Source organism: Enhydra lutris, unplaced genomic scaffold, assembly GCF_002288905.1.
Source record: "Enhydra lutris kenyoni isolate GAN:26980312 unplaced genomic scaffold, ASM228890v2 scaffoldscaffold15, whole genome shotgun sequence".
NCBI classification, from domain to species: Eukaryota; Metazoa; Chordata; class Mammalia; order Carnivora; family Mustelidae; genus Enhydra; species Enhydra lutris.
Window position 1 is genome coordinate 38,049,540 of NW_019154099.1, and position 18,828 is coordinate 38,068,367.

Sequence of the window (18,828 nt, forward strand, 5' to 3'; positions counted from 1 at the left end):
GACAGAGAGAGATCACAAGTAGACAGAGAGGCAGGCAGAGAGAGAGAGAGAGAGAGGGAAGCAGGCTCCCTGCCGAGCAGAGAGCCCGACGCGGGACTCGATCCCAGGACCCTGAGGTCATGACCTGAGCCGAAGACAGCGGCTTAACCCACTGAGCCACCCAGGCGCCCCCAAAAATACATTTTCTTAATAAATGAAAATGAAAGGAAGTTTTAATCCATATGGGTTTTTTGTTTTTTCAAATTTTTATTTTCAGAAAAGATAACTAGAACTCTTTTGGGACATTAGTTTTCCAGAGCTCTCTTTTCTAGGCTCGTACTTATCTTTTACTTTATTCACATCTTTTCATCTTTTGGTTCACTTGTCCGTTGTTACTGTTTTGACGTTTGGTTGTATTCTCAAACCTGATTCGTGACTTACCTTGACTCTCATTTTAAAACATATCTTTAGATCCAAAAAATAGTGTTAGGAAAGAAAAAGGACCAGAAGAAGGCTGCCTTGTGCTCTTGAGGGCAAAAAATTAAAATTCGGATGGACCCAGTCCCTTTCCAAAATAAAGTTTTGGTTAAGAAGGGTAAGATAGACATAAGTAATAATTATAAACATATTTATAGTAGATAAGCACCATGAAAAACTAGGATACAGGGAGTACATACCCCACATGCCTGTGTGTGCGCACACACACAGACATTGACATCAGAGGAATATAGTCTGAGTTGGGGTTCAGAGTAAGGCATCCATAAATACCTGATATCTAAGATCATTTATAAAAGATACATAGAAATTACCTAAGATGAAAAGAAGGAATTGATTGTTAAAGGCTATAGGAAACTTCTTGTTTGGCAGAGATATTAAAAAAAAAAAAAAAGAGTGAAAAAGGTAAAGAACCAAGGTCCTTAGGAAGTAGCTTAGGAAGTATGAGAAACTCCAATACGGTGATTGTGACTCAGGGCATAGGAGTAGAGTGTAGTGTTATGAGATGTGACATTTAGGCATGACTTTACATGCTGTGGTAAGAATTTAGGATATTTAACCTAAAAGCAAGGAAAGTCACTGAAATATTTTATGTAAGAAAACAAGAGCTAATATTCATATATTGAAAGGATTGTTTGGATGCTTTGTGGAGAAGCATCTGGGAGAAAGCTAGAGTGAATGTGTATAACTAGAAAGCTACTGCAGGAGACAAAGCAAGAAATCATTGTGGCTTAGACCAGGTGCTACCATGAAGCTAGAGAAGTTTTGTATTCAAGAAATATTTTTGAGATAGAATTCACTGGGTTTGGTGACTAATAAGAAAGCAAAGGAATTTGGACTAAGACTGAGAATTTTGAACATTTAAAGCTTTGGTTAATACAAATCAAGGAAGGAGACTGGGATAAGTGACAGAGATAGAGAAATAACTTTTTAAAATGCATTAATTAATGAAGAAGGGAGTTATGTATATCCTAGGTACTTCTGCCTACTTCCCTCTGAAAGGATATTCCCAAACTAATTTACAGAGTGCTGTCAAGTTTGGTTTTACTTTCTGTCCTGTGTTTGTAGAGACCAACTGTTGCAGAGCATTGGGTATCTTCACTGCCAACTGCAGTAGGGACTCCTCACAAAAGTCTCCTCATGGGGATGGATGGTCCTTATTTCCGTGGAGGCAGAAAGGGAGTAGGATGCATCAGATTTCCGTTCCTTTGTCGTTCTGTTCCGGTTAGACTTCATAAGAATAGTATTCCAGAGCGCCAATTTCTGCTTGGAAGGTCCTGGGAAATCTTAAAATGGAGTTAAAACCAAGAAAGTACTAAGATTAAAGTTCCAGTTAACTTGGATTTTGACTTACACAGCACGGGAGAAAACGTCTGTTAACTTCAGCTTTTAGGATGGTATGTGACAACTGGGAGGCTTCCCCACAGAACAGACTCTCCTGGTTTCCCACCCATTCTCACCTGCTCCTCCTCCCCAACTTTCAGTTTTATGACTTCTATCCCTCCCTCCCTCATACACAGAACCTCTTTAGTACTTCCTCTGCCCTTTTCTTCAGGCTTCAAATGAGGGAGAGGCTTCAGTACATGTTAAAGTCCAGCAAAACTCCCTTTCTAGCTTGTTCTCCTAATTGTCAAGAAGTCATGGCCTGTTATTCCTTTTACTACAACTCTTACTCAGAAGCATGACCCTAAAAATCAGCAGATCTCCTTAGAGAAAATGCATGCTATAAACATTCTAAAGAAAGAATGGTTTTCCCAATTAACACCACCTAGGCTTCTTCCTTTTAACATTTATTTATTGTCATTTAGAGTTGAGGGGATTGTTGTTTTCTGCCACTTTGGAGTACAAAGACACAAAATAATCGAAAACATTAAATGCTTTTTGTTCTTGGGGGGGGAGTGTCCATCACTTTCTATGTTTATAGTTATTTAAAGATTTCTTTAGAAATAAAGAAGACTAGCAAATATTTACTCAGCTTAGTTCTCAACAGTCTTGAATACTGTATCAAATATTGCAAAGAATAAAATGTTTTTGTTGGATAGGTCCTGCGAGACTGCCCTGGAGTTCCCTGGTGATGTGGTGGGTAGAAGCTAGACCAGGGGCCACTGAGAGTTAATGAGAGATGGGGAGATAGGAACTGGGGTTGTAGTCAGCACATACTACAGGTGGCTATGAAGAAGAAAGAGAACAGTTGTGGAATGGTGAAAAAAACCTCAATTTTTAATCTTAAGATGGAAGTCAACTAATATATAAAGATATAAATTAAAATCAAAGGGGTAGATAATGGAATACAAACAGGAGATGAAAGAACAGAAAAACTGGGAATAAAAGGGTTAGGGGAGAGGCTGGGATTTAGAGCAAAACTGAGAGAGTGCCATCATAGGAGGAGGGACACAGTCTGGACTAAAGCATGTATGAAATTACAGATGGCAGGTCTGCTGAGATAGGTTTGGATTGTGTGTGCCAAGAATTGGAAATTTTTATCTTCTCTATTTTTTTTTTTAGTGAAATATGATGCAATGTCAAATGCTCAGAATGGATAAAACTTGAAAATATTGTTGCAGGTATGATCTAAGAACGCTGATTAGAAAATGCATTAGAATACCACAATGAACTAAATGTGTTTCTCCCTTCCCAAATTCATAAGCTGAAACTTCATGCTCAATGTGATTGCTTTAGGAGATAGAGTCCACGGGAGGTGATTAGGTCACAAAAACAGGGCCCTCCTGAATGGAATTAGTGCCTTTCTAGAAGAGATCCCAGAGAGCTTTCTTGGCCCTTCCGCCCTGTGAGCTTATGGTGAGAAGGTGGCCATCCATGAGGAAATGGCTCTCACCAGACATTGAACTGGAGAGTGCCATGGTCTTAGACTTCCCAGGCTTCAGAACTGTGAGAAATAACATTTATTGTTTATAGGCCATCTAGTTTATGGCACTTTTGTTATAGCAGACCAAACGGACTGATAGTAAGGGATTACTGAAAGCCAACTTGAAAATGGTGACCATGAATTTTCAGGTTTAACAGGTTGTTTGCCTGTTTGTATGAGACTCTAGAGCAGTCCACAGCTACCCCATGCAATGTAGAAAAGAGAAAAATATATTAACTCTTAGTGTTAGTGTAGGAGTGCGTTTGAGTTGTGCCAACAAGTAAATACACATTCCACTTTAATATATCTTCCTATAATTTGACATATTTATATTACACAGTATTACCAATATTGCATTTTATTATGTGACCTCATAAGACAAAATCTGCTGATCAGCCAAGTTTGAGACTTAACACTAATAGCATTCTTTTTGCAACTTCCCATGACTAGATGTCTAGCTCTGTGGATTCTCAGCATATGCTTTGCATACTTTTATTATAGGACTCATCATAACATTATGATCCTTTTTTTGTTTGTTTGCTTCACTTCCCATTAGATCGTACATTTCATAAGGTCAGGAACCTCTTCTTCCAATTTGATATTCTTAGTGCAGAGCACTAGACGTAAGTTTCAAGAAATCCTTATTCAACAGAAATGAATGAATCTGTTCTCTACAATCGAAATACCTAAACCCAAAATTCTTAAACAATTATACCCTTGCCTCTATATTTAAAACTTATTTATTGCTAAATTTTGGCTTAAAATAGTTTAATATAGGGTTTTATGATGAAACTGCAGTGCACATGGACATATGTTCTGGTAAATGAAAAATTCTTTTCTATTTTTATTCCTGAAATTAAGTGTAAACTAATATAATGTAGCGATTGCTACCATATGACCAGCATCATCTGCAATGTAAAACTATTATAGTGAGTCTAAAGTAGTGTTTGCAAATATATGTAAATTTACTTTCACCTGGTTGTGAAAATGCACAATACTTTGTCCTAATTCTGACAAGAAGTATATATTACTGTTTTGAGGGGAAATTGTATTTCCAGCAAAACAAGTAAGATGCTTGGCTCTGTCTGCTGAATGTCCTAACTACATGCAAATAATGTTGACTGATTCACTTTCTCTAAAATTAGTGTAGAAGCTCTCTGTATTTTTTCATACTTTATGGTCTTTTTAAAGTATCTGGATGGCAATGATGACCAGGGGATATTGACAAACAGATTCATTTGTTGGAAGGCACAGGAGATAATGTGGTGAAACAGTCCTCACATTCAAGTGAATTTAATAAATATATATTTTCCTCTGGCACTGAGCCCCAATATGCTTTTACTCTTCTGTTTTTAGAACTTTTTATCTAAAAATATTGCTTTAAAGGCAGTAATTTATTTTATATCTTGGAGAGAATAATCTTTATATATTCTCCCTGTTTTGGGAGGGTCTTCTGAAATAGAAAAATTTTTGACTGTTGATCTATATGGATCATTTCTCAGTAAAATAATTTTAGGCAGTCAGAAAATAGAAGTCTGCCTCCCTTCCCTCAAGCAGACTTCGGAGCATTAACATTAACAGAAGGAAGGAAGCTGCAGCTGCAACCCTCAGGCTGTCACTGTTTTTTAATGTCATGATCTGGAGTTCAGTAGGGTCACCTGAGACTGGTTCTTGGGCTAATCCTAAGAAATGGCTTAGGATTGATGCTGTGGCTGATATGATGCATCCTCTCTGCCAGAGGCTTTGGGGGCTGCTTAAAGAAGTTAGATGAGCATATTTTTCAGAATGTTGATTACAAGTAATTTCAGTAATTAGAGGAAGGAGAGGTATTTGTGGTAGTCTCTGGGCCCTTTAATCATCTGCTCTGAGTATAAACACATGTATATCCAAAGAATAAGATTATACATTTAGGGGTTTAAAAAATATTATGGTCTGCAATATTTTCATTCCTTGCCCATTTTCCTAACAAGATTGATTTGTGCTACTGCATCCTTTGCGTTCTTATTTTTGTCCTCAATCCATATAACCTATTACCTATCATATTGCAAAATAAATTGAGGAAAAATCCATTTCAACTTATTTTCAACTAAGGCAAATTTTTAAAATAAATTTCAGAATATCTGAGAGTATATCAAACTCTTGAGTATATTGATCAGTTGTCAGAAAGTTTTATAAATCCCATTGTTTTTCACTTGAAACTACAGAAGATGTTAGTTGATTTTAGTTCCAAAGTGGTAGGGTAAGCAGACCGCGCTAGGTTGCCGCTGCCGCCGCCTCCATGCCAACCCCTCGGGTCTCAGCGAGGCTGGTGATACCCTAGAATGAGAGACAAGCCAACACAGGAGCAGACTGGACCCAGCTTCATTCAACATTACTACAGTTATTTGATAAAGACAGAACCCAACTAGGCACTATTTATGTTGATACATCATGTCTTACATGGGAAGGACTGCAGTTCCAGGAGAAAACTGCCATTGTGAGTTGTCTAGTCTTTCATTCCAGAAAATCCAGCATAGCATCACAGGGCAGGACCATCAGCCCTCACCAGATAGCTGCATCATCAGCAAGGTTATGGGCCAGCTGAAGGCTGATGAAGACCCTATCGTGGGATTCCACCAGATTCCTATTAAAGACGATGTTCCTATTAATCAAAGATGCCTGGGTTTGCACCAATTACATGTTCAGGCTTGCCCTGCACAACTTCAGCTGGCCTCCTCCCAGCCAGGCACTCATGCTGTTTCCTCCTCCCTTCTCTTCCAGATATGATTCACAGTCCTCCAGAGGCTCCAAATAATCATACACAATGGGGCCACGGTGGGAACAGGCCCAGTGTGCTGCTGCTACCAAGGTATTATGTATGCTGTCTGGACTATTTGCATCTGACAGGAGAAGTTTAGGTCCCACTAGCACAAGCCTTGGAAGGACTTAAGTACTGCAAAAGGTTTTCTTTGTTTTGATTTTTTTTTTTTTAAGATTTTATGTATTTACTTATTTGCCAGAGAGAGAGAGAGAGAGAGCACACAAGCAAAGGGAGCAGCAGGCAGAGGGAGAAGCAGACTTCCCACTGAGCAAGGAGCCCAATGTGGGGCTCCATCCCAGGACCCCAGGGTCATGACTTGACCTGAAGGCAGTCGCTTCACGAACTGAGCCCCCCAGGCATCCCTGTTTTGTTTTGTTTTTGTTTTTTTCCATCTACTTACAAGTTGCTCTAGTAACCCAAAGAAGTGAAGGAGAAAGCACTTGCTTCATGGCCCAGATGTTGATTCATTCAGATGTTTCAATGCCTCATGAAACAATAAAACCACCAAAATTGGGCGCCTAGGTGGCTCAGTGGGTTAAAGCCTCTGTCTTCAGCTCAGGTCATCCTGGGATTAAGCCCCACATCGGGCTCTCTGCTCAGCAGCGAGCCTGCTTCCCCGGCTCTCTCTCTGTCTGCCTCTCTGCCTACTTGTGATCTCTGTCAAATAAATAAAATCTTTAAAAAAAAAAAAAATTTCTTCACAGCTTCAAAAAATAAAATGGTAGAGTAAGAACAGTGAAATTTAACACAAGTTTAAAGATAAAATGATATGTGCCTTTAGTCAAAAGACTCCCCACTACCTAATTGGCAATAGGAAAGGAGTTGGGGAGAGGGAGTAGCATTTGAACTTGTTTTTGTTACTGTTTTCTTTTTTTTTTTAAGATTTTATTTATTTATTTGACAGAGATCACAAGTAGGCAGAGAGAGAGAGAGAGAGAGAGAGAGAGAGAGAGAGGAGGAAGCAGGCTCCCTGCGGAGCAGAGAGCCCGACGCGGGGCTCGATCCCAGGACCCTGGGATCATGACCTGAGCTGAAGGCAGAGGCTTTAACCCACTGAGCCACCCAGGTGCCCCTGTTACTGTTTTCTTTTGTGAATTTGCTCCCATTTAACCTTCTTTGGAAAAGAAAATGCTTGGGGAAGGAAAGAAATAAATGTTCCATAAATATTTTGTAAAACTAAAAGATTTCTCCTCAAAGATTGAGATCCTAAAACGTTTACTGTGAACCATATTTTAACAAACCAGAAGAATAATCTTATGGAAGAATGTTTTTTCCAACATCTTTATTTAAAGCCAGATGCCTGTTGAAATAGTAGCTGCTCCTATTGAGAATAGTTTACTAAGAAACAAAAGCATTCTTTAAAATCATGAAATGTAACACTTCTAAAAGAATGAAAGTAAGGAAGGCGCCTGGGTGGCTCAGTTGGTTGAGCAACTGCCTTCGGCTCAGGTCACGATTCCAGACTTCCAGGATCGAGTCCCACATCGGGCTCCCAGCTCCTTGGGAGTCTGCTTCTCCCTCTGACCTTCTCTTCTCTCATGCTCTCTCTTACTCATTCTCTCTCAAATAAATAAGTAAAATCTTAAAAAAAAAAAAAAAAAAAGAATAGAAGTAAGGAAAATAAGTTATCATCTGAAGAATTCACCATATATTAAAACTCACATGAATTTTACAAAAAATTTGTAATTCTTACTAGAATCCTTTCAAATATTATATTTTCTGGAAGGATGTGAAGGACCTGAGATTTCAACCTCCCAATGTTGAATATGAGTCCACTCTACCTCATGGAACTACATTTTTTTTCTTGACCCAGTTGGAAATGTTTCTGATTGGAAAATATAATTTATGAAATTTTCAATCAATTTGTTATATAATTTTTGTAGAAAACATACAGAAATACAATAAGATAATGTCACCTGTAGTCATAAAATTCCAATTTTAGTGAATTTCCTTATAATCAGTATTCTCTGTGGTGTTTGTGTGCCTGTATGAATGTGTCTCTGCGCATATGTGAATGTGTAACATCTCTAAGTTAAAAGTGTATTTTTTTGTGGTGTCATTAAATTGTGTTCAAAATTTAATAGAAATTTTCAATTATAGATATTTATTCTGAATTCTTCTGTAAAGGAAGCCGTTCTTAAGTTTGAACTTCTATCATTTGACTTGGCTTGAAAGTGAAGGACAACAGTACATCTATTATTCAGTTCTACACTTGCAATTATTTTGCTACTTGTTCTTCAGTAAACTGCTTATTTTTCATTCCTTTATCTCTTTTACCTGTTATATAATAAATCATCAGCTTTTCATAAAGGGAGCATTTTCTGAACTTTACTAATTGTTTTTTTAATAATGACACAGGCTGGGGCACCTGGGTGGCTCAGTGGGTTAAGCCACTGCCTTCGGCTCAGGTCATGATCCCAGGTCCTGGGTTCGAGCCTCACATCGGGCTTTCTGCTCAACAGGGAGCCTGCTTCCTCCTCTCTCTCTGCCTGCCTCTCTGCCTGCTTGTGATTTCTCTCTGTCAAATAAATAAATAAAATCTTTAAAAAAAAATAATAATGACACAGGCTCCCTTTCTGAGCACAGTTGGCCATTGGCTTTATCAGAATAATACCTTATGTAATAGCTGTTGAAGTTAATATCTCATTGTCCTTCACATGCCAAAACTAAGTATAGATCTATTGCAAAAGAAATTATCTCTGCTTAGAACATTTGTATGAAGAATCAGTATTCTGTCTTAAGTACTTACGCTTTAAAGTAAAATTTGAACATTGCTCGTGAACTTTCCCTATGTGCTCAGTTCATTTAAAAATTATTCTGCATGTAAATATCAAGCATAAATAAACAAGATTCAAGTAAATTATACATGACATCTAACCTCTGTAATCTCCATATAAGTAAAACTGTAAAGGTCAGAATATTATTTAATGTTTTACAGTTTACATAAAAATAAACGGAGTCTTAGCTTCCCATTTGGCCTTGACAGGAAATACAGTGATAATAAAAGCTTCTAGACTCCTTCTCTTTAAGTCACACTGTCATCTGACATCACCTTCAGTTTCTAATTTACCTTTCAGTTTGCTACCACTTTCAGAACTACTGGTACATAAAGCTCTTATTCATACTCTGCCTCTATTATTACCGATACTGATCTGCATCTCTATTCACTCACCAAAGAAAATCTGTCTTACATATAATAGCAATGCAGTTAATGAAATAATTGGCTTAAAATGTTGTACTCTAATGGTGTACATTGTAAAGACGTCTGCAGGCAGTATAGCTTTTGGAATATCATTTTGGATGTCATTTTTGAAGTGCACTGCTATTTAGAATGAATTGCATGACAAATTCGATGCATTTAGTATTTTTCCATGACATTAGTACTATACATACCTTTTCCCTCCTATTTTTTGGTACTGAAAAATCTTCCTCCTTAAGTAGAACAGCAATGTGACATTGGGAAAGGACTCTTGGGTTTTGAATCAGGATAAAGTGGGCTGATAGAGGCAGCCCATGTCTTATAGCCTTGGTCTCTCACTTCTGAGCAGTTTCTAACACCCATTAAATATTCTCTAGAACATCAAATACATTTCTGTAAACTTGTTCCATGCAGCATGTGTTGTCTAATCTTACTACATGTAGTATTCTGTTTCTCTCCGCATTTGTTCTATAAGGAGGGGGAAGGTAATTTGTATTACGCCTGAGCGTCAAGTTGGCAGCTTGAAAAATTTTGCAATTAGGAAAACTTTGGCAAACAATTTTAAGAACTACTAGTGGAGAAAGAAAAGAATTTGGAGTCAAGTCTTAATTCTACCAGTTAGTGGTCATATGTCCTCTGGCAGGTCACTTAAACTTTGAATTTCAGTCTATTCAGTGTATAAGACATTTTTATAATATGTAAACCTTGCATAGTTGAAATGTGTCTAGTTTCTGGGATGTTAACCAGGCACGGTACGCATACAAGAATTATTACTTACCCTTTCTCTCAATTTTCAGGTAACCGAAAATAAGCCAATGTCACAATTGTCTTCTTAATATAGGCAGGTGTGTGTGTCTTTATGCAGCTAGAGAGATGCTAGAAACCTAGTGGATGCTTAAAAATATTTTGTACTTCTTGGTTATAAGACTGATAAGTAATTGATACATACCTGGACAAGGGCTACTACACATGAGGTTTAATGTAGTCCAGCAAGGAAGGAAGGGGTATTTTACAACGCATTGTTCAGAATTGTTGGCATATGGCGATGATAAAACATACACCCACTTTTATTCTATTTCATTACTGTTTTGAAATTTTCTATGGAGGATATTACCCCTCTCCCCTTATTGCATTCCCTTTTTGATACACTGTTGATGGAACTGGTTATTTTTGACTGTCGTCTAAACAGAACTGGTCACTTCCATGTCTCCCTGGTTAGTGCTTATTTCTGATTGTTGATGTGAATGTTTCCCTGGAGTCAAAAATTGTTAATATCATTTGTGGATATGAAGAAACTAGGTATTATTGTAGGGATCCTGAGAAACCCAGTTGATTCCCATTTATCCTCCAAAATCTTTTTTAAGATGCTATATTTCTGATTAGATTGAATGTGGGATTTAACTACATTTATAACCATAAGTAAGAATCACAGGATTAAAAGAGTCTTATCAAAGGATCCTTGATTTTTTTTTTTTCAAACACAAAGACTAATCCTTATCATGTTTCAACTTTTACCAACATCCAGACTATTAAATATACTTAAAGGGGGATCTTTAGGCAGAAGATAAAAATGACTTTGATATCCTCGCACAGACCTTTCTTTCTTTCAGCTACTTCAAAGTTGCTGTCTTCCATTTCTACTCCAGAATTCTCAAAGGAATAACCTTGACTCTCTTTGTCTACTTCTGCACCTCCCATTCACTATTCAACCCCCTTGCAGTCTGGCTTCTCTTCTCAGCACTCAGCTAAAAATGCTATTATTATGAAGGTCACCAAGGAGTTCCTAATTCCCATAGATAATGAACATGACTTCATTTGATATTGTTGAAACACTATTTATTTGTTTCCTCGTGCTTACTTTTACTCTTTTTGAACAACTTCGTCTCTTCCCCACTTTATATATATTTGTGTTTTATAGAATTTCCTAGACCCGCTGCTCTTCTCACTTCACAAACTTGCTTATTTTTTACAAACTTGCTTCTTCTTGTGGCATCAATGACCTTGTATATGTTGATTCCCAAACCTGTTATTTTCAGGTCAGACCTTGAAGTTAAGAGTTGTGTATATAATCATGTTTGCTTTTCCTCGCCCCTCCACCTAGATTTCCTACAGGTATATCAAATTGAATAAACTCCAAAACTGAATCAGTGGTCTCTATGCATAAACAATTCCATATTTTGTTTGTACTCTTATCCATCTATTTTTGAATCCTAAGAAACTACTGATATTTTTAATTATCTTTCAGTTATATTTAATGGATAGTCCAAGTTCCTTCATTTTCATTTCTGTTTCAGCTGCTCAGGGTCATGCCTTTTCTCTTTATAATTAGATATATAACTATTATAGAAATGCCCTCTGTGTTTGGTCATATCCTACTATAGCCATCCTCCAGAGAGTCAACATCAAGTACTATGATGCAAATATGATTGTGTCATTTCATGTTAAGTGTTCAAGCACATTTTAATAGGCTGTCTAAAAATATAAAGTCACAATATCACATTTTTATTGTTCCATTTTGCCTGTTGTGGAAAATATTCTTCTTGTAGAGTGTCCATTCCACTGACAAGTTAAAAAACATACAAAAACAAAAACTTGGTACTTACTGAGTCCAAGGAGTCAGTGTCTTCATTTGGTCCAAAGGGTAAAACTTGAAGATATGATCTTCCAGTAATTAGAATACATACTCTGCTCCATTGCTGCTTTTACCATCACACAGTATTATTATTGCAAGTAGGCAATTTCTATATGGTGCTGTCCCTTTTGTGTTGATGTGACAATGGATATTGCTGTTAGAATTCCAGCATTTGTTTCTTGGATGAAAAAAAACTTCTCTCTCCTGTGTTACTCTAAACCATAATATTTGATACCACCATAATTTTTGGTTCCCAATGAAATATCATTTGAGTAAACACACACACACACACACACACACACACACACACACACACAAACACGACACTTTTCCCAAGTGCATGACCACAGCACTGGGGTGGCATATTTGAGAATAATTCTGGCTCAAGACTTGTTTTTGCCAGAAAGATACTTTCCATGGTAATCAAGGCCCAGGTATTAATGTATTCCATTATGATGATTTCTTAACTTAACCTTGTTATACTAACCTGTCAGTATCTTTTCTCTAGGCTCAAAAATCAGTGTTAAATAGTCCAATGACCCTGACCTTCTCAAAGTAAGAGTTAAGAAACTTGATTTTTTTTTTCTCAAAAAGGAAGATCATTATTGCTATCTTTGTTCCAAGTAATTTACTCTTCCTGTTTAATATTCTATATTTTCCACTCAATAAATACCATGCAAAATCAAATATAAATCACTGTGGTTGCATATATTCCATATATAACTCTGCCATACTTATTAACAAATTTCCTCATACAGGTTTTTACTGCAAGATGTTTTAATATTTTTGTAAATATATTTGTAAATATACATTTGTTCTGTGAATATTCCCTTAGAATAAATTTCCTTCACTGGAATTACTGAAAAAATCTTTCTAGGATTTTTATAAAAGTAGTCAATTATTCTCTATAAGACAAGCTTATATTTGTTTCAGCTGTATAAGAATGCCCACTCTTCATATGTTTAACAAGATTGCCCAGCATTTTTAATTGTAAAATAATTTCACAGGTTACTTATAATTAGAACTTGCGCTCTTTTTCCCACATATATTTATGTGATATTTAGAAGGTCCCATTGGATATTCAAATGAACTGACATAGCATTGTTTCCACTATAAAGCAAATTTCATCTTCTCTAACGTGGGTGCTCTAGTAACTTATTATTGAGATTTCTGATGTCCAAATGCCACCAATGGTTTTGTTATGTGCCAAAGGAGTGATTTCTCTAACTGTTCATCTTAAAGATGCTGGTATATGCTAAGATTTTTGTTTCCTGCCACATATAAAGCTCTGTGTTGTTCTATTCTACACACATACGAGGAAATCACTTCTACTTCCTTCTAAATTGTACTACATTCCGTTGTCACTCTGTCCACCTGAGATATTTTCCTCATAATAATCCCTTGTGTTCTGACTCTACGGTCGGAGGACAAGCACTTTATCTGTTCACTCACACAGTGACTCCCAGCAACCTTCCTTTAAGGCCACTCAGAAATATCCAAACCATCTAGACCACATCAGCCTATAATCACTCAATCACTCTCTGCTATGCAGGTACTTTTTTTTTTTTTTTTTTTTTTTTTTTTTTGGCATTTGTGGCTCCTATAGTGCCCTGAGGCCAGTTCCTGAAATACACCAGAAATCAGATACTTTGTGCAATCTTTCAACTAAAACATTAAAGCCATCAACTCTGTATATTTAGCCCAGAGTATAAGAGAACTAAAAGTAAAGGATTAGTTCCTTTCATTTCATGGTAAAATCTTTCGATTGAGGGTTTTTTACATAGATCCATGATGCCCATGGTCTGCCTGAATTTATATGGAACAATTTGTTTGAATTGCATATTTTCCCTTAGCTTTTATAGGAGCTGTGAGAACTCTGTGACTCAGAATTATGTTTAATTATAAAACTGCATAGAGGCAGCCTTCAGTAGGACTTCTGCCTTTCTGGTTAAAAGATGACTGAAGCTGTGAGAGGAGAGAAATAGTACCTGTGCCTGAGGGCTTATAGTAAAATCTTAGCCTTTTTTTTTTTCCCCTTAAAAAAGGAAAAAAAAAAAAGGTCCTGGTTCTTGTATACAGTGATGAATTAAGATAAAATGATTTAATTTTTTTCAGTTAAAATAATTGCTGAGGGCAAAGTCTTCTCTTTAATACTACTCAATACTATGCAACAATTCTTAATTGAAAAGTTTTATCTTTTTCAAAAAACAGTAGGGAAAAAACTTTGACCTTTCTGATGAGGGTATTATTGAAAATTCCTATCATCTGATGTTCTTTTACCCCCATCTACTTCTCACTGACCTTTATTGAATAATTCTGAATTAGATTTAAATTTCCTTTGGTCTTTGTGATATTTACTATTGAAATACCATGTGCTTTGTGGATCATTTTTAAGAGATTCCTTTATGCACATAGCATTACTATAATATAAACAAAGCACAGATACTTCATGAAGTCTTTCTTCTCTGCTCTTTTTATCCTCTCAGCCAGGATTTCCTTTCCACATGTACTCTAATCCTGAAATATACTGACTTGTATTATAAACAGTGAATATCTTAATGTTTTAGTATGGCAAGTAATCTATTTTAATAGATGACTCTAAGATAAGCTAATGCTGATAAGATCAATTTAATGAACAAAAGTTTACATGGATTTTTTTTTCTACAAATAGAATTGGTTTTTTAGTGCAATGCAGTTTAACAAAGCTATTCTGGACACCTAATGTCTGTAAGGCTCTATGCTAGGTATAGGAGAGAAAAAAAGGTGCCCAATATACAATTTCTACACTCAGAAATGTTGGAGGTTAGTGCATTAGGATATATAGTCTAGATGCCTAGAGAATCCTATATATGTTTGTCACTCATAACAGTGGGACAGGTGGGGAAATATGGTGGCAGTTTTGCTCCACTAGATCACCAGGGCTTAGGGCTCTTGCCTCTTGTGACTCATCTCCCTCAGCTGTTGCTCTTATCTGCATGGTCAAACTTGGTTGACCAGTGCCAAGTCCAAGTCCCATCTCATGGAAAGGACAAAAAATAAATGGAGAACCAATTGGCAAGGACTTTATTGCAAAACTACCTCTAGCTACAGAAGGGAGGAAGTGATTCTGTATGTGCACCCAGGTACTAAATTAAAACTAGGAGAGAATGCTAATGGGGGAAAAAACAAAAAGGTAAGATTGGAAACTGGAGAATTATTAACAGTACAAATGTGCTTTTATAGAAATAAATAAAATCTTAACACACGTGAAGTACTATAATAGAGAAGCATGAATATAGGAGCATAAGCTATTACTTTTGGATATGGGTAGTTGGGAATACTTCATGCATCCTTTTTGAACTGGTTCTTAATATTTGTCTTGAACTTCAGTAAATACAGATGGAGGGAAGGGACTTTAAACTGGATATGTGGTCAAAAGTAGGGATGAGAATGTGTGGAAAATATTAGGGAAGACAGTAATCTAGTTTAAGAAGTGGGATGAAGTTTTTAGATTTGAAAAGAGACTTTGCATAGAATATGGGGATTTGGGGTTTATTTCTTAGAAAAGATAGGTTCTGAGCAAGAATATATTTACTTTAGAGATATATATTTGCAGTAATAGGTCTAGAGGAGGAAGATAACAGAACCATTTCAAATGCCACAAAAATATTCATAGTGCAGGTAATCAAGACCTGAATCTGTGCTTTGTGAAAGGACATCTAATGTCTTGATTTGTACTTTTATTTTTTACTCACTAATAGCAGGTATTCAATAATTTTTTTAATGATTTTATTTATTTATTTGACAGAGAGAGAGATCACAAGTAGGCAGAGAGGCAGGCAGAGAGAGGGGGGAAGCAGGCTCCCTGATGAGCTGGGAACTCGATGTGGGGCTTGATCCCAGGACCCTGAGATCATGACCTGAGCCAAAGGCAGAGGCTTAACCCACTGAGCCACCCAGTGCACCACGGTATTAAATAATTTCATGTAATCCTGGAAATGTCGACAATTACTAACACTTGTTAACAATATGATTCTCTCTTGATTGCTTTATTTTAAACATCTAAAAAATTATGTTTTCAGATATACTAATAGGAAAGATAACCTATATAACCTTACAGTTAACTTTTTAACGTTACTATAATTTGACTTAGTGATTCATACACTCCGTTTTCTGCAGGTATTATTATTCATTGTATTTGTGATTGTCAGCGAAGAAAACAGATACTAATTTTAGACACATAGCAAAGACCAGTGACTTCACTTCTAAATGTTATGCTTATTACATGGAAATTTACAATCAGGAAAAGAGAAACCAATTATTATATACTCCCGAAACATCGACTCAAAATGCCAGCAATGATTTCACAATAGTAACTTGGAAAGTGTCTATCAAATACTATTAGAAAAACAGTAGTTTAATTGCTGGTTTTGGTTTTGTTTTTCTCTACATTCTTCAGGATAGGATAGATATTTTGTCATTTTCCAGTACTATTATGGGGGGTGGGGGACAGGAAGGAATAGAAACATGATGTTGAAAGAACTTTCTGTAAGGTGTTAATAAACCTGGGGTCCAGTCCTAATTTGGCTGCATTTAAGCTGTGTTTCTGTGTTCCAGTTATATAATACAACATTACAAACTACCAAAAATGTAGTGGCTAAAAACCAATACAATAATTTGTCTTGCTCACAAATCTACAATTATGGCTGGGCTTGGTGGGGGAAGTTCATCTCTATTTTATGTGTTGTCAACTGGGATGGATTGACTATAGCCTAAGGATCCAGCTGAAGGTGGCTAACGAGCTTATGCTAGCCGTCAACTGGGAGCCTCAGGTTTTGTCCATATGGGCCTGTTCACTGATTGCTTGGGCATTTTCCAAGAGCAATATTCTAAGCGGCATAAAGGGGATGACAATCTCTGAAGAATTAGGCCAGGAAACTGGTACAAATCACTTCTGCCAAAATCTATTGGTCAAAGTCATCGCAGAGCCAAAATTGATTCAAAGAGAGGGAACACTCAGTGGTGTACCAGTAAACTGTCTCTCAAAACAACAACAACCTCCCCCCCAAAAAAAACCCAAAACTGTGATTTATAGTATTCACCAAGTTCCCTAGTGTATTAGAGTTATCAACATCATGTCACTGAACACAGAGCTGGAAAGGGATGAGAAAAACCAATCCTTGAGAGCTGTTAAAAGCAGGTTCCAGCACACTACTCTGTTCACCTAACCTCTCAATTACAGACAATGTGTGGTCACACTTAACCAGCCACACTTTGGAAATATCAGTGAAACTGTGTGAATTCCATCATAAGATAGGAATCGTGTCTGCATTGTCTCACAAATTGTGTTAGGCACAAAGGTAGGTTGTAAATGAAAAACGCTTGGAAATTTCATGTGTAACAGCTTCATTATTAGCTCTCCTGGCAGTTGTATCCTTAATAATATGATGTTTCTCTAATAGATAAGAGGATGTGGTACATTACCATCTGATTTTTCATACTAAAACTATATAATGAACACTGGGAAACTGCTTTATATTGTTATAGCTCACATTCTGGTGGAAATAATATATTTTATTTACAGACGGTTCTAAAAACTGTGTGTGTCTCAAATATAGGACCACTATTTCTATCTAAATAAATCTCCAGGGTGCCTGGGTGGCTCAGTGGGTTAAAGCCTCTGCCTTCGGCTCAGGTCATGGTCCCAGAGTCCTGGGATCGAGGCCCGCATCGGGCTCTCTGCTCAGCGGGGAGCCTGCTTCCTCCTCTCTCTCTGACTGCCTCTCTGCCTACTTGTGATCTATCTCTCTGTCAAATAAATAAATAAAATCTTAAAAAAATAAATAAATCTCCAGATTTTAGTCATCTTTGAAATATTAGGTAGAAGAAGCCCAGAATCCAGGACTCCTAATTTGCACAGTACAATTCCACTCAAATACATGGATAGAACTGGCCTTCTGATCTCAAAGAACAACTAGGGGTAATGAGAAAAATTTTAATGTAGTGTGGTTTTAAAGAAAAACGGAAGACCGTTTCCTATAGGTTTATGATTTTCTAAGTCACATTTCTGTGTTAAAAGATCAAGTTGATCATTAATATAGACCCTGTTTCACAAATGCACTTAGTTACCTTCAGCACTTAGTTCTGAAGGTAAGCCAGTATTTAAATCTCAGTTTATTTCAAAATATGTATGTATTTTAAACCCACCATCACACAGCAACCCTTTTGAAACTGGCATAAAATATTTCAAAAAATATAATCTCACATTTATTTCTGAGCTCTCAAGAAAAATCCCTTATGAGTTACATTTCAAAAATATATTCCTAACATTAGAGACCTTGATCTTAGGGGAGGTTTTTGTTACTAATTTCGATTGTATTCTTCATCTCAAAAAGTATTTTGCCAATTATTGCAAAACTACAGGCAAAGTTAAAAAGCTGGTGCTTGAAATTAGACTATCCTGCCTAGATTTTAAAGAATGAATTACTATGCTATGATATTTTTGTCATTCACCTATCTATGCAGCAAGTGTTCTACAATTTAATTGCTCTTTTTGACGGTAAGATTGTATCTATTTATAAACTATGACAATATGACATTTGTGCAAAAAAATTCTCAATTCAGAAATAAAAGTCTAAAAGTAAAAGAGAAAACCATTATAGAAATGCTTAGTGAGTAAGACAATTTTTTCCTATTGAATTGGTTTTTATATTAACTTTTTTTCATTGCTAGAAAATTTAAGTGTACAGACTTATTCCTCTATAAGTAAAACATTTAGAAAACTGTATTTAAATGTTGACCAAAAAATATTTTTCCACACTTCTCAAAACTCTTTAAAATGACTAAATACCCTATAACAATTAAAAATGAATGACCCT

General features: G+C 36.4%; 1 pseudogene; it reads left to right on the forward strand.

The window, feature by feature from the left end:
• The first annotated feature begins 5,661 nt into the window (after positions 1-5,661).
• LOC111146930 lies at positions 5,662-6,134 on the forward strand (annotated as a pseudogene).
• The last annotated feature ends 12,694 nt before the right edge of the window (positions 6,135-18,828 follow it).